A 23,521-nucleotide genomic window follows, 5' to 3' on the forward strand; every position below is an offset into this window, starting at 1 on the left:
GTGGGATCACCTTCCATTTGAAATTCCTCACAATCATAAACTTCATAGTCTTCAGGAATGACTGATCTCCTGACTCTTTGAGACCTTCTAGGGGCCTCGTTAGATGACGCTTGTTCTATATGAGGCTATTGTTGCTCCTCCTCATGTGTGACAATGGGTTCTACGGGATCCTAAAGGACAGGTTCCTCATGTTCATTCATTGTTGCCATAGGAGACCTAACAATAGGTGTTGTTACTATAGTGTCTTGCACTGTTGGTACAGCAACAATAGGTAGCATGAAGAATAACTCCTAAACCATAGGAGTGGGCACGTATACCCGCTTCTCTTCCAAACTAATTTCTCACGCTACCATGCTTCTCCTGATCATATCATCCTCCCAGAAGACAGTATGTCTTGTTTCTACAAACTTCATTTGTCTGTCAGGATAATAGAAGCGATAACCTTTTGACTTTTCTGGATAGCCGATGAAATGACAACTGGTTGTCTTGGAGTCTAGCTTCCCTATGATTGAGTTAAAAACTTTTGGCTCAGCTGGACAACCCCACACACGTAAATAGTTAAGTGAGGGTTCCTTTTCTATCCACAACTCATACGGTGTTTTGGGCATCGACTTGCTTAGCACTCGATTAAGTATATGAATGGCGGTTTTTAAAGCCTCCATCCATAAACTTATCAGTATGGTAGAGTAACTTATCATACTTCTCACTATATCCATTAAGGTACGGTTGCGTCTTTCAGCTACTCCATTCTGTTGAGGCTTGCTCGTGTAGAATATTGGGCTACTATACCATTTTCCTGTAAGAACCTTGCAAAGGGTCTAGAAACTTGGCCATATGGGGTGTGTCGACCATAGTACTCTCCCCCATGGTTAGACCTTACTACCTTAATTTTTAAGTTGTGCTGATTTTCTACTTCAGCCTTAAATATCTTAAATTTATCCAATGCCTCCGATCTTTCCTTAATTGGATAAATATAGCCAAAATAAGAATAGTCATCTGTGAATGTTATAAATGAATCATAACCATCCACACTCTTCATAGGAAAAGGACCACTGATGTCTGTGTAAACTATTTCTAAAATTCGTGCGCTTCGTTTGGCATCTTTCTTTATTTTTTAGCGTACTTTTCTTTTATGCAATCTATGCATTGTTCTAAATCTGAAAATTCTAAAGGCAGAAGAATTGATTTCTTAATTAATCGCTCTATTCCCCCCCTCGAAATATGGCCTAAATGACAGTGCCATCATTTCAATGATGTGTCATGAACTCTCTTTCGCTTATTACTTGCATTCATAGACGAGGAGACATTCTCATGCTCAGTGCTTACATCATTCACATTCTCAGAAAGTGATAATAAATAAAGCTTGTCTTGTCGGAAGGCAAGACCAACACACTTATTATTAATCATAATCCAACATTTGTCATTACCAAAATGACAATCATATCCATCATCATCTAAACGTGAAACACTTATTAAGTTTCTTCGCAAAGAGGGTACATATAGAACATCTGAAAGCTTAAGTGCAAAACCATCAACTAATTCTAGAGAGAGATCTCCGATGGCTTCAACTTCATCTTCAACTCCATTTGCTACTTTAATTCTTCTTTCTCCTCTTTGTAGGGCCCTCCTCGTATGAAATCCCTATAATGAATTTATAACATAAACAGTTGCACCTAAATCAATCCACCAAGTTGATTTTGCATAACTTAAATACAAGGATTCATCTAAGAATATAATAAAATTCTCACCTCTCTTCACAAGACTTTTCAGGAAGTCTGGATAGTCCCTCTGGTAGTGTCCATGCTTCTTGCACCATTTACACTGATCCTTCTCAACTTGAGCATTGTTGTTCTTATGATGGTGGTCATTCTGAGGGGCTTTCCATTGAGGTTTGGCATTCTCATTGAAGTTCTTTTTCTTGTTGTCCTTCACAAGGTTAGCAGAGTCACCCTGTAAGGATTTTAGCCTCTCCTCTTCTTGAACACACATTGCGATGAGCTTCTCTATATCCCACTTATCGGGTTGTATGTTGTAATTAACAACAAAAGCTTCATATTCCTTTGGCAATGAAGCAAAAACCAAATGAATCAGGAACTCATCCTTGAGCCCCAAATCCATTGGCTTCAGCTTCGAAGCTGTGTTGCTCATCTTCAGTATATGCTCTCTGATACCTCCACCAGTATACTTCTCATTGGACAATTTCTTGATCAAGATACTAGCATAAGCCTTTGAAGAGTTAGTGAACCGACTCTTCACCTTCTTAAGATACTCTATGGCGGTATCACAATCTAGGATAGACCCTCTTATTGTATCTGAAATTGTGGACATAGCCACCATCATGCAATTGCGGTTTGAAATGTCTCATTTCTTGCCTTCGAGATCATACTTCATCCGCACTTCTGCATGATCTCGCTGCTAAGCAGTAAAATCAACATCAGTCTCATTATCTTCCCTCACTGGATCCACTGGCTCAGTCGAACACAGGGAGGTAAGTGCTAGGTCATTTTCAGACGGCACAAGTGATAGTTCATACATCTCTCACCATACCATATAGTTGCCCCATTCAAGAGGCAGTATGTGCTAGATAAAAGCCATTGGGTTGAGTCCTGAAAAACACCGTCAAAGATAGTGAGAAAAATATGACATAATAATTGCATGCCTTAATTTACGTTGGTCAAAATTAAAACATACAACATTCTTATACACTAATTCTGTATCACCGTTGGGTAGAAATAGAATTAATGCATGAAAAACTTATGAATAAATATTATAATATTGCTATTATCAACGTTGGTCAGAAAAATAATAATATTATAATTTACTGACTAAAGATGACTACTCTTCAAATTAAATTATCCTATTGGTTCGAATTTAATTAGAAGATAATAAACTTTTATATTGCAGCGGAAACATGGAAAAATTATTTATCTACTTTTCAGAAGCGTTTTCCTGTACTAATCTACTCTCTGAAAATATTATCCCATTGGTTCAAATTTTAAAAGAGATTGAAACTAGATAAAAAATCATTAAAATTTGCTTCTGAAAATTAATGAAACAATAACTCAATTTCTACTGTTCATTTGGCCCAGCCCATTGAAACAATGTTCGTCTCAGCAAAGAAATCCGGCCTAGCCTGCTCTGTCTCGCGCGCGCTGCGCCTTCCCACGCCGCAACCTAGGCCTGGGCCGGCAAAGCCACCCGCCGCGCGCGCCCGCCTGGGCTGAATTTGGCCTGTTGGCTCTCTGCCGTTCATCGTAATCAGATGGTTGTCCGTTATTCTCAGTGGATATAAAAACGGCGACGATGACCGCGCGCCCAAACTCTAGGTTCATTCTGTCTCCCTCCCTCTTCCTCTCTCAGCGTAGCGAGCAGCAGCCACCGAGCGAGAGCCGAGAGGTGATGGCGCCGTCGCCGGCACCCTCGCCGGTGCGCGCGCTCCCCAGCAGGTGAGCGCGCCGTTGTCGAGCGGCCTATCCGCGGCGCCCTTGGCCAAAGCTCGCGCAAGCCCGACGAGCAGCAACGGCTCGGCCTTCTTCTCACGCGCCGACGAGACGGTCAGCGTGGTGCAGCGGTGAGGTAAGCCGTCTGCCAAGTCCTTCCCCTTTCCCCTTCTACTCTTTGATTGGATGTCACTTTATTCTTCTCGGATCTTGTCTGATTAGGGTTTAGGATTAGGGTTAGGGTTAGGTCGAGTACTGTTCTTCTTTTCCGAGCTGTCTATGCGGGTTAGGGTTAGGGTTAGGGTTTGAGTTTATTTTCAAAACCGAGATCCTTTCTTACTTCTTTATTCACCAGATTTGGGTTTAGGGTTCGATGAACCCTCTGCTTAGATCCGAATCGGATCTCTCACCTCCTTCTAATTGCTACTACTCGGTTTTGTACTCCAATAAGCTAGATCTACACCTAGTTAGGCGACTGATACCATTGATAGAATCGTTACAGGATCACTAACCATAGATCTAACATACCTACTGATATTTGATAAAGTGTAAATCTTAGAACATGTACTAGTACGGGATTAACAGATAGAGTGAGAGAAAGATAGGGGTTGAGGAGGTGCAAAACCATCGGCCGCCTTCGTGGAAGACGAACTGGCCATGGGGTTGCTTGACGGTGGACGGTGAGGGCGCTGTCTCTATGGCGGCGGTGCAGAGGCGGCGGTGTCCGGTGGCGGTCTTCCCGTCGCTGGCAGCAACCCCCACTTAGATCGGTTAGGGTTTAGGGACCGTAGCTGGAGCATCTGGTGGCTCATGTGAACCTCGTGCCTTATGTCCCGGTCCCCACCTCCTTTTTTATGGCGCTGTGCGATGAGGACCCACCAACCATGGAACGGTTGGGCGCAAGCCTGTGCGTCATGGGCTCCGCCACAAGATAACGTAGAGGCAGGTGCAGGAGCTGAAGACGCCATGAGACTCCGCAGTTTCCGCGGGGAGCTGGTCGCTGTGAGTCTGTGAGTGAGGTACCTTTTCTGGTGCGGAGCTGTGAAGACATCTTTTTCCTCACGGATAATCAGCAAATGGTGCAGTTTTTCAATGGATCAGATCATTCATCTCCACCTCAGTGGAACATTAAACCATTTACTCAAAATTTCCTGAATTACTCATCAATCAGGAATTGGAAGATGTCGAAAATTAACAGGAGACTGAATAAAACAGCACACTCACTAGCTACGCAAGCTTTCAGATCAATCAGTGATGAAAGCAATCATGTAAACATTATGTGTTCCAACTGTAACCATGTTTCCGGCTGCCCTACTAAAGAGGCACTGCAATCTGTAATCTGGGAACCTTTTATTCCTCTTGCAGCTTCATGCTGCTAATAATAAAATTTCTGCCTTTTATCAAAAAAAAAAAAATGGCGAAGCAAATTGTCGTGCTGATCATCTTAACACATGAACGGGATCCGCATAGCGCGGCATATTTCTTATATATTTTTTTTGACTGGGCATCAGACCATATACCATTTCTATTAATCAAAGTCAAAGAGAATATTACAAGCGGCCTGAGAGCCACAAACAGACAAGAATCAAAACAAGGAAAAACTGCACAGAGCCCGAACTAGGAAATAAGAGCTAGGAAGAAGAGTCGCCAAGGATTTTGCGCCTACAGCTGCAAGGCATCAGGTTCTTGCCTCATCTTTAATTTGTTCGAATGTAGTTCAGCATTAGATTCTCTTTTTTCAGTCAAAAGTGCCGACATTTCTTTCCTTTTAAGTCCCCTTTCGAACGTGCTCTAGGAAACCTCTCTGTTTCTGTCTTTTCTTTGAAAATGAACCGATCCTGTAAATTTCTGTACAATTTGTACGAAATTCCTGCGTTGCAAGGGGTCCTAAATCTTCATACGACGAGGAGGAAGTGAAGCACTCTTGTTCAGCGTTCCGACAGCTGATCCAATTGATATCTACCGCTCTTTTTATCGAATTCGACTGCGACCATGATCAGGGTTGTAATTTTGTAACCGTATAAAGAGCGAGCGAGGAGGCCAAGCACCCCCCAAATCCACCTCAAGTATCGACAATCAATGAGAAGATGGTCGACGCTTGTCGGCAGAGCACGCGGATTGCCGCGGAACTGTATAGTTTATATCAGAGGTTCAGACTCCAAACCTGGTTTCAGATTAATAGCTTTATTTATAGGATGTACCCCCCGGTGTCTTTGGATCGTTGCTAGAGGAAGCTAGGCCTAATTTTGGCTGGGCTGCATTGTGGGCTGGAACCGGTGCAGGGCCGGTTTGCTGCTAGCTTGCAGCCCAGGGCGTAAAAGTCAGCAAGGAAAGGGCAGGCTAGACGACGCCCTCAAGGCGTTCGGCGAATCGCCGAACCAGTGCTGCCGTGCGTTCGCGCTTGTGCGCGACGTCGCCGGCAACGATCACTTCATCACGAGCAACACCAGGTCAGGTGTGCGGGGGTTCCAGACGAGTTGGCAAGGCGACGTGCTCGGCCGCCGGCCGCTGCGGCGTGTGCGCGAGCATCGCGCGTTTGCTGGTCTGCGCACCTAGCGTGCGTGGGCTCGCGCCCCGGTCTATGTGCCTGCGAGTGGGCAGCAGGACAGACACCGTGCTGCGGTAGTGTGCCGTGCACGGGGTCACGTGGAAGAACATGTTGGCGCAAGGCGGCGATGCATTTACCAGGAGCCAGGGCGGTCCGTGGTATGCAGTTTCAAGCTTTTGGCAGGGGCAATCTGCTGCTCATCAATCGGCCTGGAAACACGAGGTCACGAAAAGAGGCGCCGCGACGTGCCCGCTCCTCGCTCCGCACTTGCAGTGATCACTGACAAGGACAGGCAAAATGACCTCCACTGCACACAGACATGATCATGTCACCCTTGTAGAATACCTTAGCCCTGCATGCATGCATGGAGCCAATTTGCGAGCTATCAAAATTAGTTCTACATGTTCTTGTGACTGTTACCAGTTCTGTACTGACATATAAAGATCTATCAATCATTGTTCCGCCTTGGTTTGTCATCTCTCCCTGATAAAGGCTGATCACTAGCATATACACACATGGTACACCTACGGACCTACCTGGCTGCAGTGCAGAGGTCAGGAGATGTAACAGTGGTGTTGTTTGCTGAATCATCAGGCCTGTCGTTGTCAGCGAGATAGGATGAGATTTGGGTGAAACATCTGAAAGTTCCACTTCAAGTATGAATTAACATGTGGCAGCAGCGGATTACTTGCGAATGAAGCAAGGAAACATTTTCATCGTTGGCTTGATTGATGCGATGTAAGTTGAGGGGACATATTCCTCCTCATTTGCCCTGACCATGATCAGGCCCCTGACCTAATAAAGCAGGTTTGACACTAAACAATGGCGACATCATGAGGATACGTACGAAAAGCAAGCATCAAGGAGAGGATTAGGATAGAAGCATTGTATAATAATATATAGTCTGTAAAGCAGATGTAGAATATGAAAAAGAAAGAATTAGGACTGGTTAGTGGATTTCACATTTGGTTTGTGCAACCTCACGTTCAGATCATTTTAGATGCATACAAAGTGTTTACGATTCGAGGGTGGTGCCGCACGCCAGACTCAAGCGTGGCAACGTCTCATACGATTTTGAATTTTCTTCCTGTTAGGTGATCAAATGCCGATAATCAAGAATAGATTAAAGGATTAATTACGGAGAGGAGGACCGAGGACCATTGTCTTAATTAATTACTAGTACTACTGTACAGCTTGTGAGTTGTGAACCTCGTCCTCGTGGAGTATGTTGCAAGGCGAATGATCTGTTGCTGTCTAGGAGTAGCAGTAGCAAGCTCGGGGACGCTCACAAAACCACCCAATGACAAGCCCAAGAAGCAGGCCAAGAGAAGCAACAACGGCCATGGCTACACCTCCTGTTTCTTGCCAAGCCCTCCACGGGCCTCACGTAGCCATCTTCCCTCTCATGGCGAAAGGCCACACGATGCCGCTGCTGGACCTCGCCTGCCTCCTGCGCTGCCGGGGGCTCGCCGCCGTCACCTTCGTCACAACCCCGGGCAACGCCGCCTTCGTCCGCGCCGCTCTGCGGCGAGGCGGGGCCGGCGACGATGCGGATGTCCTCGAGCTCGCGTACCAGGCCGGCGGGCACGCGCCCGCGGGCGGGGAGGCCGCCGAGGGCGTCTCGTCGGCGTCGTCCTTCGCCGCGTTCGCGGAGGCCACGTCGGCGCTGCGGCCGCGGTTCGAGGAGGAGCTCGCGGCGCTGCGCCCGCCAGCGAGCCTCCTCGTCGCCGACGCGTTCCTGTACTGGGCGCACGCGTCGGCCGCCGCGCTCGGCGTCCCGAGCGTGTCGTTCCTGGGCACGTCCGCGTTCGGGCACGTCGTCCGGGAGGCGTGCGTGCGGGACAAGCCGGGAGCCCCTGCCTCCTCGCCGCAGTTCGACGACGCAACCACTGCCGCTACCACCACGTACTATACGGTGCCGGAGTTCCCTCACCTCCAGTTCTCGCTCCCGATGATAGACCTGGAGGCTAAGATGGCGGCGGCCGTCGCGGCGAGCCGCGGCCTCATCATCAACACCTTCCATGACTTGGAGGGCCGCTACATAGAGCATTGGAACCAGCACATCGGGCCTAAGGTCTGGGCTATCGGCCCGCTATGGCTAGCCCAGCAGTCCTCCTCCTCCTCCTCCTTCTCCGGCACCGGCAGTCAACAACTCCACACCAAGCCCTCCTGGATGCAGTGGCTGGACGACATGGCGGCCGCCGGAAAGTCTGTACTGTACATCTCACTGGGGACACTGGCGGCCATCTCACAGGCGCAGCTGAAAGAGGTGGCCGACGGGCTAGACCGGGCCGGGGTGAACTTCCTGTGGGCAGTGCGCCCTGACAATGCCAATCTTGGCACGGGGTACGAGGAGCGTGTTGTTGGACGAGGCAAGGTGGTGAGAGAATGGATGGATCAACGGCAGATCCTCCGGCACCCATGCGTTCAGCCACTGCGGGTGGAACTCAGTGCTGGAGAGTGTCGCCGCTGGTGTCCCTTTGGTAGCATGGCCGTGCGAGTTTGAACAGCTGATCAACGCAAAGTTTGTCGTCGATGAGCTGCGGATCGGCGTTAGGGTCCATGTCAGCGATGGAGCGATTGGAGGTTTTGTTAAGCGCGAGGAGATCACGAGGGCGGTCAAGGAGCTGATGTTTGGGGAGGAGGGAACGGCGATGGCACTGAGAGTGACAGAGATAGCAGCACAGGCTCAGCTAGCTGTGTCCGATGGTGGGTCGTCATGGAAGGAGGCTGAGGAGATGATTAGTGAGCTGTGTGTGGTAGATAATGCATGACCGGAAAAGCCAACGGAGGTCTAACTAACGTGTGCATGTGCATGTGCATGCATACTACCGTAGAATGAGGAATAAATTTTTAAAAAACGTTGGTGTGTTGGATATTTGCTTTGCTACTTTTGGTTCTGAAACTCTGCGGTAGCTAAGGATGGATCCGGATGTTAAAATGTCCGAAACATCCGATATCTGTATGTATTCGTTTTAGAGAAAATATGGATATCCGTATCCAATTTTAATATGGATGTTAAGTGAATGTATCCACATTCGTTTTCTATGATTTATCTCTATCCGATTCCACATTCATATTCAAAAAAAAATATGAAACATTCGACACTATCCGTATCCGCAAATAACAAATTACCTATAAAACCATCTAAGCTCATATCTATGACTAATTAGTAATATAAATAATATCAAATTTAATACTCCGTCCGTTCTAAATTATAAGTCGCTTTAACTTTTTTAGTTCATCCATTTTGCTATGTATCTATACATATTATTATATCTAGATACGTAACAAATTGAATGTACAAAAAAAAATCAAAGCGACTTATAATTTAAAACGGATAGAGTAAACAAATGATATGTACATTTAAACTGTTTAAAACTTATCTATTATGTGGCCAATACCATTATATAATTTTTATTATTATTAATGGTATATAAAGGTTTGTTTTACAATAGCTAATCATATTAATTTTAAGTATTTTAATTATTCATATATTGATGAAATTGTTTTTAATATTTTAAAATATTTATTTATAAATATTATTTAGTTTTATTGGGTTTTAATATATTTAATTATTAAAATAATTATATATGTTATTTTATGAGTTGTCGTTATCTGCGGTGGTTATATAATTATACTCTCTACATACACAATAATTTTGTTCTACTAAAATTATCGACTGACAAATAGATATATGTTATCGTCAAAATCTAATAGATATCGGAATGCGTATCCGAATTCGAGACATTCGTTTTGTATTCGTATCCAATAATATCCGTATTTGTATCAGAATTCGAATTAAAATGTGGTAAATAGTGCTATCCGTATTTGATTCCATCCTTAGCTGTAGCTCCTTTTCTGCTATCAGCGACATATTCAGTTGGATCTAGTGCCCCTCCAATTCCACAAGTCTCTCCAGTCCCAACAAGGGATAATCAATCCAGCTAGCCAATTTTTGAAAGCTTTCTAAAGTACTTTAGTAAAGAAAGTTCTACTTCGTCCACTGAGAGCAAGAGCAAGTTTTCAAGCTGAATGTGTACTATTGAAAAACAAATATATGAATTGGATTTGGTAAGACTAAAACAGAAAACCGAATATGTACTAATGAGAATGAATGTAAAATTACCCGAGGGACTCACTTTCAAAGTAATAGTGGGATGTAGTTTGCTTTTTTTTTTAACCTTAGTGATACCTCATTCCACACATTTTCCACAATTCCTAGATTCCAGTCGAGTAAAATAGAACAACTCTGAGAATCAATTGTGCTTAGGACTATGAGATTATGGCTATCCTGGTTGATACCAAAGAGATCTCAACTATTAATATAATGTGTATTGCGTCTTCTTACGGGTTTATAAAGTTCAAAAAACAAGAGCATGGGAACTATTGCGGTCCACTACCATACAAACAATTTTTAGACATATACAAAATTAATTTTTTAGTAGCGGTTTTTAAAACCACTAGTACACTATTGAATGTAGAAATGAGGCATTTTTTGGAACAGTTTTGCAACTGCATCTGAAAATCAATTCTTAGAAATGGTTCGACTAAGTTTTTAGAAATATAATTAAAAAATCACAAAAACTATTAAACCACGCTAGAAAATTATAAGAAAAAATTGCGTGCCCTAGGGTACCGCAAGGGTGTCGCTAGTCTTAAGTATCCTATTTTTTCGCATAAGTGGGTCCATGAGAAATGGAACCATGTACACTTGGCTCGCATGAGCCCCTCTTATTAACCCACAAGAAATTTAAGATCTTGTCAAGAACTACAACTTTATAGGTGTTGACACCGTTTTTTGTACGTGATGGTGATCGGAATGGACTAATCGGTGAGGGGGAGGTTACTGTGTACTTTGATAGCCGATGGAAGCCAGCTTGTGAAGATAGTTGCCGATAGCTGGTGATGGTCGATGGAAAGGGTGGTTTGGATTCGGGCATTGCCAATGAAGTTAGAGGTGTTATTGTCGATGCCGATGAAAGGAGGTTTGAAGACTACTGCCGATGAAACAGGGAATATACCGATGAAGGAAGGCTTGAAGACTACTGCCGATGAAATAGGGAGTATGCCGATGGGAAGGAGGACGGTGAGATTTCCATCGTAATTGAGGCGGACAGGGAAATAGATAGAAGTTGATTTCCTTTTTTTTTATATTAGTTAGAGTATGATTCATGTAAGAGTCACGTGTTTCCTTAGATATGGGATTGGTGTCCTAGTTGTGTTTGGTTGTGTCTCTTTAGATCAGGGTATAAATATGGAGTAAGGGGCAATGTAAGAAATATATATCAATCAATATCAAAACCAACTTTTACTCCTATTTGCATCTACTTTTCGGCGACTTCGTCAATTTGCATACTTTTCTTTTTACGAGTTCTCATTGATTCGGCGAGCTGCATCGCTTCAGTGCGATCTTCGGCGATTCTCGAGTTCCGCGTGAGCACTTCTTGGCCGTGACTTCCGGGCGTATCGCTGTTGTCAGGACCAAAGTGTTCGTTTCTTCATCCTTGTCGATTAGCAGGTCAAATCGACTGGCACGCTTTGGATATCGATTCGGGTATTAGCCCTTTGTGTTTGCAGATCCACTTTTGCATCAACACATCTTTTGGCACGCCCAGTGGGACCAATCAATCAATATGTTCAATTCCGAGATCGATCCAGGGAACATCATCGCAGTATCAGAAGAAGATCTCAAGGAAGAACAGAGGCAGGCTATGGAAAAGGCTGTAGAAGAATACAAGCAGCTTTGTCTGAGATCGTTTAGCTTGAACAAGAGTGGACAAGTCATCCAGAAGCAAGATTTGCCGTTACCTCGGCAGGTTACCTTTGACTCCAATCCTGGTAAACTTCAAGAGATGGTTAATTCTGCAGTAAATCATGCTTTGATTAATCATTCCAATGTGCTATCCAATACTGTTCATAATGCTGTGGTTCGAACTCTCAAAGAAGGACAACCGGCACCACATTACGTTGGGCCTGCCTATCATCAACCAGAGCCGGCATCTATCAAAGCTCCATCGGCTCCTTCGGCCGTTGTGGGTACAGAAGTTACTTCCCCTCCAGTATTGGCAGGTTCACCTAATATACAATCTACGCCGATACAATCAGATCAGGTGTTACCGGGAGGACGAGTTCAGCTTAATACAGATCTATCGGCATCAGCTATGTCAGGCCCTGTGACTCAGAATAGCCAGATTCCTACTAATTGGTGGGGATATGGCATGCCTCCAGAGTCATCTGCTTTCAATCCTAGATTACCTCAAGTATTTGATGCAGCAGGAAGAGCGCCTATATCATCGGCCGTTTCGCCGATGGCTCAAGTGCCTCAATATGCCGCAACTACTTCTGTACAACCAACTCCAGGAGGTTTCCAGATGCCTATGGTTCAAACATTCAATTCAAGTCCATCGGCGAGCTTACTGCCGATGCAGCAGAAAGCCCCTGCTATGAGTCAAACTGGGGTTCAGTTCATACCTCAAACCGGTTTTAATTATCCAACAATATCAGCAAATTACCAGCCATCGGTAAGTTTTGCACCGATGAGTTCTAATAATGATTGGTCAGGACAGTTACCTGTTCAACATACAGTTCAGCGAAATCAGCAGGTTGCAGGGATTCAACAAGGTCATATGCAAGCTGGTTTCCAGAATCAAGCATCGGCAGTCCAGCCGATGAATCCTTTCCAACAGGCTAATGGACCACAAGTAACGGCAAATATGCCGATTGCTGGAGATCGTGGGCCACAAAGATATGTGGAGGGATGTCAGCAGGCACCTGTAGAAATTCAACCGGTTCGTCAGCAGGAGGCTGATGCTTTTTGGGCCGATAAGATAGCAGAAATTATGAAGGATCAGTTTGGGATAAAGCCCAAGGTCAATACTTATTCTTATCGGACTCCATACCCTCCTGCATACGATTTAATTCCTCTCCCAAATCGGTACAAGGTACCGGATTTCACTAAATTCTCTGGGCAAGATGATACATCAACAATGGAACATGTCAATCGCTTCATTATTCAATGTGGAGAGGCAGCTAACAGAGATGAGTTAAGAGTTCGATTATTTTCATCATCTTTGTCTGGATCAGCATTTACATGGTTCATTTCATTGCCACCAAATTCTATTATTACCTGGGTTGATCTAGAAAAGCAATTCCACAAGTATTTCTTTGCTGGAATCCATGAAAAGAAGCTTACCGATTTAGTAAAATTGAGACAGCGTAATGATGAATCGGTAGAGAGCTTTGTACAAAGGCTACGAGATGTAAAAAATAAGTGCTACAGCCTGGTGCTAGATGATCGGCAGCTTGCCGATTTGGCTTTCCAGGGGTTATTGCCGCATCTTAAGGACAGATATGCTTCTCAGGAGTTTGAAAGCCTCAGTCATCTTGTGCAAAGGATCTCTGATCAGGACACTAGGGTTTTTGAACCTAAAAAGAACTGGAGTAAAAAGGTATCATTTGTTGAAGAGGTAGGAGATTCTGACTCTGATGAAGAACCAGTTATCGGCTTAGCTGAGTGGGTTAAGAATAAAAAGCCGATATCATGTCCCTTTGGTCAAAAAGAACCAGAAAAGTTTACCTTTGATATCACCAAGGCCGATAAAATATTTGATCTTTTGCTTCAAGAGGGCCAAATTAAGCTGTCACCTAATCATGTGATCCCATCGGCAGAAGAGTTGAAGAAGATCTTGTACTGCAAATGGCACAATGCAACTTCACACAGTACAAATGAGTGCAAGGTATTCAGGCAACAGTTACAATCGGCTATTGAATCTGGGAGGATTAAGTTTGGTACTTCCAAGGCCCAGAAGCCGATGAAAATTGATCAACACCCCTTTCCAGCAAATATGTTGGATGCCAAAGGAAAGACCAAGGTATTGACATCAGAAGCTGCTGAGAAAAACGCGTCAGTAGACCCCCAACATCGGATAACTACCGATGATGCAAAGAGTAAGGGTTTGCTAGGGGAAAGCAGTAGTTCCAAAAAACCTCCTCGATCTGGCATTGTGATTACTCATCGAAGGCAGCAGGAGGGTTGGCGTCAACATAATGACCGATATCGGCAACAGCAAGAAATGAGACGTCAGGAAGAGTGGAATCGACATAAAGATCATTGGAGATGTCCGTTCTTCATCCATTGCTGGGAAGAAGGTATTAAATTGCCAACTGTTGAAAATTGCCCTGAGTGTAATGGTTATTACGGAGTCAATCGTTCAGAAAGGATGTTTCAACGTGGTAATCAGGGTTTGTCTATCAACGAGCCGATCAGAGGCAGAGCATCAGTGCATGATCGGCTGGGGGGCAGACTTAGTGTACATGAGAGGCTTGGTAAACGCGCTGGATATTTTCCAAGGAATCAAGAGGAGCTTGAGGAGATGGCAAACGCAAGAGTTCCCGATGAGGAGATATTCTACAGGGACCCTAATATACGTCGCGTAGAACTAACTAGGACTTGTTATCAGCCGGTTTGGAAAACCAAGTTTCCTCGATGGTGCCCAAAGGGTCTGACAAAGACGCAGAGGAGGAGGATGCAGCGTGAGCGTCAGGAGGATTTATACCAGGAGGAAAATTCCTCCAATGAAAAGCCTGGTCATCAGCAGTGGCAGGTAAAACACAAAAATAAGGGTCCATCGGCAGATGTTAATATGGTATTCATGTTGCCGATGGAGTTTTTGGCACTATCTGATAATGAGGAAGAAGTTGTTCTCTCTGATCAAGTAGCTCAGTTAACACTAGATCCGATGATGGCCGTTTTTGAGAAACCTACCGATGACGAGAGACAGCATCTTAAGGCTTTATTTGTGAAGGGCAGAGTTGATGGGCAGCCTGTGTCTAAGGTACTTATTGATGGAGGGGCTGCGATTAATATTATGCCTTATGTGATGTATCGGAAACTTGGTAAGGGGGATCAAGACTTGACCAAAACCGATATGATGTTGAAAGATTTTGAAGGCAATGTGTCACCGGCTAAAGGGGCAGTGTGCGTGGAATTGACCATCGGCAGCAAAACCTTGCCAACGACGTTCTTTGTTATCAACGGCAAGGGTGCATATAATCTGCTTCTAGGGAGGGATTGGATTCATGCTAATTGTTGTGTTCCTTCTACAATGCATCAATGCCTCGTACAGTGGATTGGGGATAAGATTGAGATCGTCCCTGGTGATTATTCTTATATCATCGCATCGGCAGAATCAGATACTTATGAGCGAACTAAATGCATATCAGGAGAGGCTTGGGAAAAAGAGTTCCTTAGAGTTGCTGATTATGAAATTCCACCGATCCAAGCAGTCGGTTCTGAAGAGGAGTTTTAATGGATAGGTTTGCCGATGATGGGAAATTAGGTCAAGGGTTCACATCGGCAGATGATTTAGTAGAAGTAGATATTGGTGATGGTAATAGGTCAAGACCTACTTTTATTAGTGCTAAGTTAGATTCCGAGTGTAAGCAGCGAGTAACAGATTTATTAAAAGAATATAAAGATTGTTTTGCTTGGGATTATACTGAGATGCCTGGATTAGACCGATCGATAGTTGAACATCGGTTACCTATCAAATCTGGATTTCGGCCACATCAGCAGCCAGCGCGCCGATGCAACCCTAATGTACTTCCTGACATTAAGGCCGAAATAACTAAATTAATTGAAGCAAAGTTTATTCGGCAATGTCGATACGCAGAGTGGATCTCTAATGTGGTTCCTGTTTATAAGAAAAATGGAAAACTTCGCGTTTGTATTGATTTCAGGAATCTCAACAAAGCCACACCAATGGATGGTTATCCAATGCCGATTGCTGATTTGTTGATTGATGCTGCGGCTGGACATCAAATTATTAGCTTCATGGATGGTAATGCAGGTTACAATCAAATATTCATGGCTGAGGAAGATATTCCCAAGACTGCTTTCAGATGTCCAGGTCATGTGGGGTTGTTCGAGTGGATAGTCATGACGTTTGGTTTGAAAAATGCCGGTGCTACTTATCAAAGAGCTATGAACTTTATTTTTCATGAATACATCGGCACATTAGTGGAGATCTACATTGATGATGTAGTGATTAAGTCTGGAGATATCACAGCACATTTAGCCGATCTGCGAAAGATACTGGAGTGCACAAGGAAGCATGGATTGAAGATGAATCCTAATAAATGTGCATTTGGTGTATCGGCAGGACAATTCTTGGGTTTTATGGTGCATCAGCGAGGCATTGAAATCAGTAGGAAGTCTATTGATGCAATTAACAAGTGCTAGTTCCACCTCAACATGGGAAGCCTTTCAGGTTATATTTGTCAGCTGATGATGCAGTTATCGGTTCAGCTCTTATTCAAGAATTTGAAGGGAAAGAACGTGTTATTTATTATTTGAGCAGAAGATTAGTGGATGCTGAGACGAGGTATTCGGCTATCGAGAAATTGTGTCTGTGCTTATACTTTTCTTGTATCAAATTAAGGCATTATTTGTTATCTGCCGAATGTACGGTCATATGCAAAGACGATGTGGTCAAGTATATGTTGTCGATGCCGATATTAAGTGGTAGAATCGGCAAGTGGATTTTAGCATTATCAGAATTTGAACTACGCTACAAATCAACTAAGGCAGTTAAAGGGCAAGTGATGGCTGATTTTGTCACTCAGCATTGTAACACGGTGGATTCTCTGGGGATTGCTCCCTGGACACTTTTCTTCGATGGGTCCACATGTGGTGAAGGAGCAGGTATCGGCATTGTGTTAATTTCACCTCAAGGGAAGAAGTATGAGTTTTCATTGCCGATTGTTGCTACAGCAACAAACAATCAAGCTGAATATCAAGCCTTGATAAAAGGGTTAGAATTGCTGAAGGAGATACGTGCCGATGTTGTTGAAATCTTTGGTGATTCTATGCTAGTTATAAATCAATTGGCTGGAAGTTATGAGTGCCGAAGTGAAGCCTTGATTTCGTATTATGAAAAGTGTTTGCAATTATTGAAAGGATTTAGAGATTTTCGTCTTGAACATATCTCTCGATTGCATAATGAGGAAGCTAATCGACTAGCTCAGCATGCTTCAGGGTATCAGCCTATTCAGGAAGTGCTAACATCGGCAGTTGATACCGATGACTGGAGGAAAGAGATTGTCGATTATTTAAAGGATCCAGGTAGAAAGGTTGAGAGACGTGTAAGGTTCCAAGCTACCAAATATGTGCTCCTCGATGATGAATTATATTATCGAACTGTAGATGGAGTTTTACTCAGATGTGTTAACAATGATGAATCGAAAAGCTTGATGAGTGAAATTCATGAAGGAGTATGTGGGGCACATCAATCGGCTTTCAAGATGAAATGGATGATCAGAAGGAATGGGTACTATTGGCCGACTATTCTTGAAGATTGTTTTAAATATTTTAAGGGATGCCAGGGGTGTCAAAGGTTTGGTAATATTCAAAGAGCGCCTGCGTCGGCTATGAATCCTATAATCAAACCATGGCCGTTCCGGGGATGGGCTATTGATCTCATTGGTCAGATTTATCCGCCATCGAGTAAGGGACATAAATTTATCCTGGTTGCTACCGATTATTTTACAAAGTGGGTTGAGGCAATTCCTTTAAAAAAGGTGACATCGGTCAATATGATTGATTTTGTGAAAGAGCATATTGTTTACCGATTTGGTATTCCTCAGACTATCACTACCGATCAGGGCACTATGTTTACATCAGGAGAATTTGATGAGTTTGCTGTGGGTATGGGAATTAAAATTTTAAATTCTTCTCCATATTATGCTCAAGCTAATGGTCAAGCTGAAGCTTCTAACAAAGGGATCATCAAACTCATTAAGCGCAAAATTGAAGAAAATCCTAGGAGGTGGCATACAGTATTAAATGAAGCCTTATGGTCATATCGGATGTCATGCCATGATGCAACCAAAGTAACGCCTTATCAGTTAGTATATGGACACGATGCAGTGTTGCCTTGGGAAATTAAGGTTGGCTCTAGACGAATACGTTCTCAAAATCAGCTGACAGCCGATGAGTATAATACTCTTATGAAAGATGAGTTGGAAGATGTGGCGGGTCATCGGTTAAAGGCTTTAGTTAGTATTGAAGAAAATAAGAAAAGAGTAGCTAGATGGTATGACAAGAAGGTGAAAGTAAAAGAGTTTGCCGATGGAGATCTGGTCTGGAAATTGATTTTACCGATTGGGACTAAAAGTTCAAAGTTTGGAAAGTGGTCTCCTAATTGGGAAGGTCCATATCGGATAAATCAGTCTATTCCTGGTAATGCATATATTTTAGAAACCCTCGAAGGGGTTGTGTTTCCCAGAGCGTTAAATGGAAAATACTTAAAAAAATATTACCCTAGTATCTGGACAGATGCATAAGAGTATAAGTGCCGATAACAATACTATCGGCTGGAATTATGCAAGAGTATCAATGTCTTATAAAGTGCCGATACAATAAATAAGATTACACGTTCAGCAAGGACTGGATAGCTAATATCGCACGCAGGCGAATCTGGTCGGCTTCTTCCATTTCTTTGATATCGTCATCGGCAGCACCCTCCACAGGCTTGAGTTTCTTCTTCATGGCTAAAGCTTTGCGAGCTTGGATATCTCTTTCTTGCTGAAGGGCTTTGACGGTATTGGGTAGCTGGCTTTCTTCTTGTTGAGCATGAGTTAAGGCTGCATCGATTTCTTTCAATTCAGCCAATAGAGCTGCTTTCCTTGCCGATAGATCCAAGATTTTCTGCTTAAGTGCAGCACCCGAAGTCTGCAAGTTGACAATGCCCTTGTGCTTCTCATCAGCGAGTTGTTTCAGTTGTAGCATCTCTCCTTTAAGTTGAGCTTGAGCTGCTCTATCGGCAATGCGCTGAGCAGCCCGTTGATATTGCAGTTGACGGCTTTCTAAGTGAGCTGCTGGGAAGAGTATTTCTTCAACATCGGCAGGGACCTGGCCACGAATTGTTTTGAAAATTGCCTTTGCGGGGTCCGAGTCATCTACCAGTTGGGTGGTACTTTGCTGTAGCAAGTTCAGGAGGGTTTCCAACTTGGATTTAGTCTCTGCCGATATTGTTCCCAGTGCAAGGGAAGAACTTGTTTCCTCTCCATCGTCGTCAGAAATGTCAATGGCAAAGGAAAATAGGCTGTTCGGAGAATCTTGTTCCTGAAAGAAAGACAAGGAGATCAGTCAGGGTTAGGTATGAGTATTGTAAAATCAGATAAGTTAATCGATTTACCTGTTTCAAGGCAATTTCCTGTGCTTGACTGGAGGAAGCAACCTGGAGTATGTCGTGTGGATCGGCTGAGCTTGCCGATGGGATATCCTCTGTGACTTCATCGGTGGTGGGCTCTTGAGGTGTGATGACCGATGACATTGGGGCAGATGTAGGGATCGGCATAGACCTTTGTCGTTTTGGCTGTGCTTCAGTATTTGTTGGAGCTTTGCGCTTTGCTTGGACATCGGCAACGATTGGCTGGAGGGTATCGACACTTGATTGTGAAGCTTGGGCATCTGGTACGTTTGCCGATGTACCCAATTGTTGCTGCAAAACAAGTGTAAGATATGATATTTAACAGATAAAATGTAAAGTCAAGAGGCTACCTCTGAAGGAGTGGTGCTTGATATCGGCGGAATTGCCGATGACGATCCCGTAGCAGCTCTTACCCCCTGATGATTAAGGTTAATATAGTTTGTGATCGGCATAAGTGAAAATAAACAAGGTTGTTACCTTAAAGGCTTTGACCAAGGTTGTAGCAGCGGCCGATGGGGTGGCCCTGGATTTAGCCAATTTGGATTTAGAAGTGATGGTCTTAGTAAGAATCTTCTGGTGAGTCAAAGCGGCTAAGGTGGGAGCGTTGTAGCCGATCGGCGATGTTGGGGAGACAGGCCGGAGGTTGAAGGGTTTCCCACTTTTGCTCACCGATGGTGCTGGGTTGTTAACCTGTTACAAGGGAATCAGTTACTGATAAATGAAAGGAAAAGCAGAAGGGGGTTCAAGGAAACTTACCGCGTCGTCAGGGATTGCATATTCAGAATCGATCATGTGCCGATATGTGTGAACAGAAGTCGCGAACAGTTGCTCTTTCCACTCTCGCCACCATTGCTTGTATGACTCAGTGATGAAAGATATTGGTGTCCAGGTGGATATATCGACATCTGTGGTATCGGCATCAGGAGAAAGTTGTACTACCTTGTTCCAGTCTGTTCCGCAGGTGATTGTTTCCCTGGGTTTGATCACATCGGCAAAGCAGAGTTTGATTGGCAGTTGCCCAAAAGCCAATTGGCGGGATACTGCCGATGGGTTGTAAAATTCATATGTAATGTTGGTGTTTTTTCCCGCTGCCGAATGTGTTTACTGGAATTGCCCTGGGAGTGATGATAGCCATCATAAGCTCATTATCTTGATTCAGAGTGTCATCGGCAAAGTTGAAAAGGAGGGGGAATCTGTTTTCTTCGTCGATATAAGGTACCCAGGCCCTATGATCACGAGAAAGACCATTATAGAAGCTTTGAAAGAATCTACCGATTTGGTCTTCGTTGGCTTCTGTTCCAGGGAGGACGATTATGGCTTCACCAAAATTGAGGGGTGAGCGTGTTGCCGATTCATCATCCCCGAGCACATAATCTTCAGGAATTTCTCGTGGGAATTGTTGAGCAAAAAAGTCCCATTGCAAACGTTTGTGCATATGGGCATTCAGCCACATGTTGATGAACCACCACGGGCCTCCCAGGTTGCCGATGGGTTCGCCAAGCAGAAGCTTCTGAGACACTTGGTGAAGAAGATGATAAGTGGAGCTCAGGAGGTATCGGCCAAGAGGAAACCTTGCGCCATTAGCTAGAAGTTCAGCTGCAGGGAGGAAGGCGTTGGTTGGTCCTACTGATCGACCACAGAAGATAAATTTTTCTAACCACATATTCAGAAATGTGGCATGTTCCCTCTGGCTAGGTGTCCCGGTTTTCTGGTGTTCTTGAATATATCCTGTCCAACCGCCGATGTTACGGGTGTTCACTCTATATTCAGGCTTTCTACCATAGAGGGAGCCTTCATCGGCAGTTGAGATGTCCAAGCCAGTAAGCATGTGGACATCGGCAAGGGTAGGGGTAGCTGGGCCATGTCCAAACATAAAAGTATTGGTTGTATCTGACCAGAAATAAGCAGCTGCAATTATCATTGATTCATTTTTCTGCATATCGGCAATAGAGAGCCTGATACATTGGTCTAATCTTCGTTCTGCCCAGTATACTTGCATCGAGTTATTAATTCTCAAGTACCAGTCTTTCCACCCCTTGGTGGTTTTGGGCCAAGATCGGAATGTGTCTTTCCACAAATTCAGGGAGAAATTTTGGGCTCTAAAGGGGATTCTGTTAACCTCTGCATTGATCAGATCGGTTGGATCTGGGTTGCCCATTGGTCCGAGGCATTGGACGTGCGGCTGATCGGTTGGGATAATTAATTTGTTGCGCAGTTCCTAAGGTTATAGAATCCAGAGAATAGAAAAAAGGGAAAATCACCAACTGAATGAATTTGCGAAAAGATCAAAGTAAAGGGTAATGGAAGTGGAGCAAACCGCGGGGACGTTGAAGTTGATGGCCATGGTCTTGGGGAAACTTGAAGTTAGCACCGGAGAAGAGTTCTTCTTGGTTGAGGTCGCGCGGTTGTTCGTCGGAGTCGCCGCCGGAGAGAGAAAGTGCCAAGGATTGGAGGCTGAAGGTAGAAAATGAGGGTTTCGGAGAAATCTATTTATAAGCCGCCCGGAGTGAGGGTATTTTGGACTTATCTCTATGTCGCGCGCATATAGGTCGAGACAGTTCAGGGGGATATAGTAACTGTTCGCGCGATAATCAGGGGATTGTGCAGATGAGTTGATGACAAGTAATCATGACTTAGAAGGGATATCGATACAGGATATTTTAATTCTGAAAATGGCAGCATTATCATGTTAAGATCTTGCCGATGGGTTATTGTTTCGGTATCTTAACCATAATCAAGGCAAGAGTGGTTGGCGATTGTGCGACATTTACTGAAATGCGTAAATCAAGATTAGATCTGATTGGATTTGATGACAAATCAAGTTTTGGCTTGGAGAATGAGTTACAATAATCGGGCAAAGGCAAGTGTTATCTGGAGTAAATTTCGGAACATTAATGGTTTTATATTCCGAAATTGGGGGGCATGTGTTGACACCGTTTTTTGTACGTGATGGTGATCGGAATGGACTAATCGGTGAGGGGGAGGTTACTGTGTACTTTGATAGCCGATGGAAGCCAGCTTGTGAAGATAGTTGCCGATAGCTGGTGATGGTCGATGGAAAGGGTGGTTTGGATTCGGGCATTGCCAATGAAGTTAGAGGTGTTATTGTCGATGCCGATGAAAGGAGGTTTGAAGACTACTGCCGATGAAACAGGGAATATACCGATGAAGGAAGGCTTGAAGACTACTGCCGATGAAATAGGGAGTATGCCGATGGGAAGGAGGACGGTGAGATTTCCATCGTAATTGAGGCGGACAGGGAAATAGATAGAAGTTGATTTCCTTTTTTTTATATTAGTTAGAGTATGATTCATGTAAGAGTCACGTGTTTCCTTAGATATGGGATTGGTGTCCTAGTTGTGTTTGGTTGTGTCTCTTTAGATCAGGGTATAAATATGGAGTAAGGGGCAATGTAAGAAATATATATCAATCAATATCAAAACCAACTTTTACTCCTATTTGCATCTACTTTTCGGCGACTTCGTCAATTTGCATACTTTTCTTTTTACGAGTTCTCATTGATTCGGCGAGCTGCATCGCTTCAGTGCGATCTTCGGCGATTCTCGAGTTCCGCGTGAGCACTTCTTGGCCGTGACTTCCGGGCGTATCGCTGTTGTCAGGACCAAAGTGTTCGTTTCTTCATCCTTGTCGATTAGCAGGTCAAATCGACTGGCACGCTTTGGATATCGATTCGGGTATTAGCCCTTTGTGTTTGCAGATCCACTTTTGCATCAACAATAGGAAGTGTCTCCGTTCGATGTCGGTTGAAATTCATGGATATTAAAATCTGAGAACTTAAAATGTATAGATTTAGGCCCCTAAATGATCTCAAATAAAAAACCAGTCAACTACAAAGTTTTATGTCAAATCAAGATCTACACTTTTTATATAAATTTGTTCTTCATTCAAAAAATAATGAATTTATTTGCTCATCACTTAACCGCCCCAAAAAATTGATTTATAGTCGATTACAACTAGAAATCTACCCATTTTTAGGGGTAGTTATAAGAACGCCCTTAAAAATATGATTTCGATGTGTAGTTTTATTATGCAAAGCACACCTGAAAATGTCTGGATTTCCACAAGCTGTTTTATGAAGTCCACTGCCGTTAGAAATTGATCTTTATGTGCGATTCAAAAGCTACGATGCAATATAAAATTTCTAGAGCTGGTTTATTATATGAATAACTCCTAAAATGTGAAAACAATCTATGTAGTAGTAATCCTAGCATGAAAACAGGGCCCTTTTGGATTTTTTCAAAAAAACGAGGAAAAGGAGTGCTAGAGATGGCTAAATAGTTGGTTCGCCGTAAGGCCAA

General features: G+C 43.8%; 1 pseudogene; it reads left to right on the plus strand.

The window, feature by feature from the left end:
• The first annotated feature begins 7,171 nt into the window (after nucleotides 1-7,171).
• Nucleotides 7,172-8,975, plus strand: LOC136551721 (UDP-glycosyltransferase 90A1-like; annotated as a pseudogene).
• Nucleotides 8,976-23,521: the final 14,546 nt, after the last annotated feature.

This window comes from Miscanthus floridulus, chromosome 4 (assembly GCF_019320115.1).
Source record: "Miscanthus floridulus cultivar M001 chromosome 4, ASM1932011v1, whole genome shotgun sequence".
NCBI lineage: Eukaryota > Viridiplantae > Streptophyta > Magnoliopsida > Poales > Poaceae > Miscanthus > Miscanthus floridulus.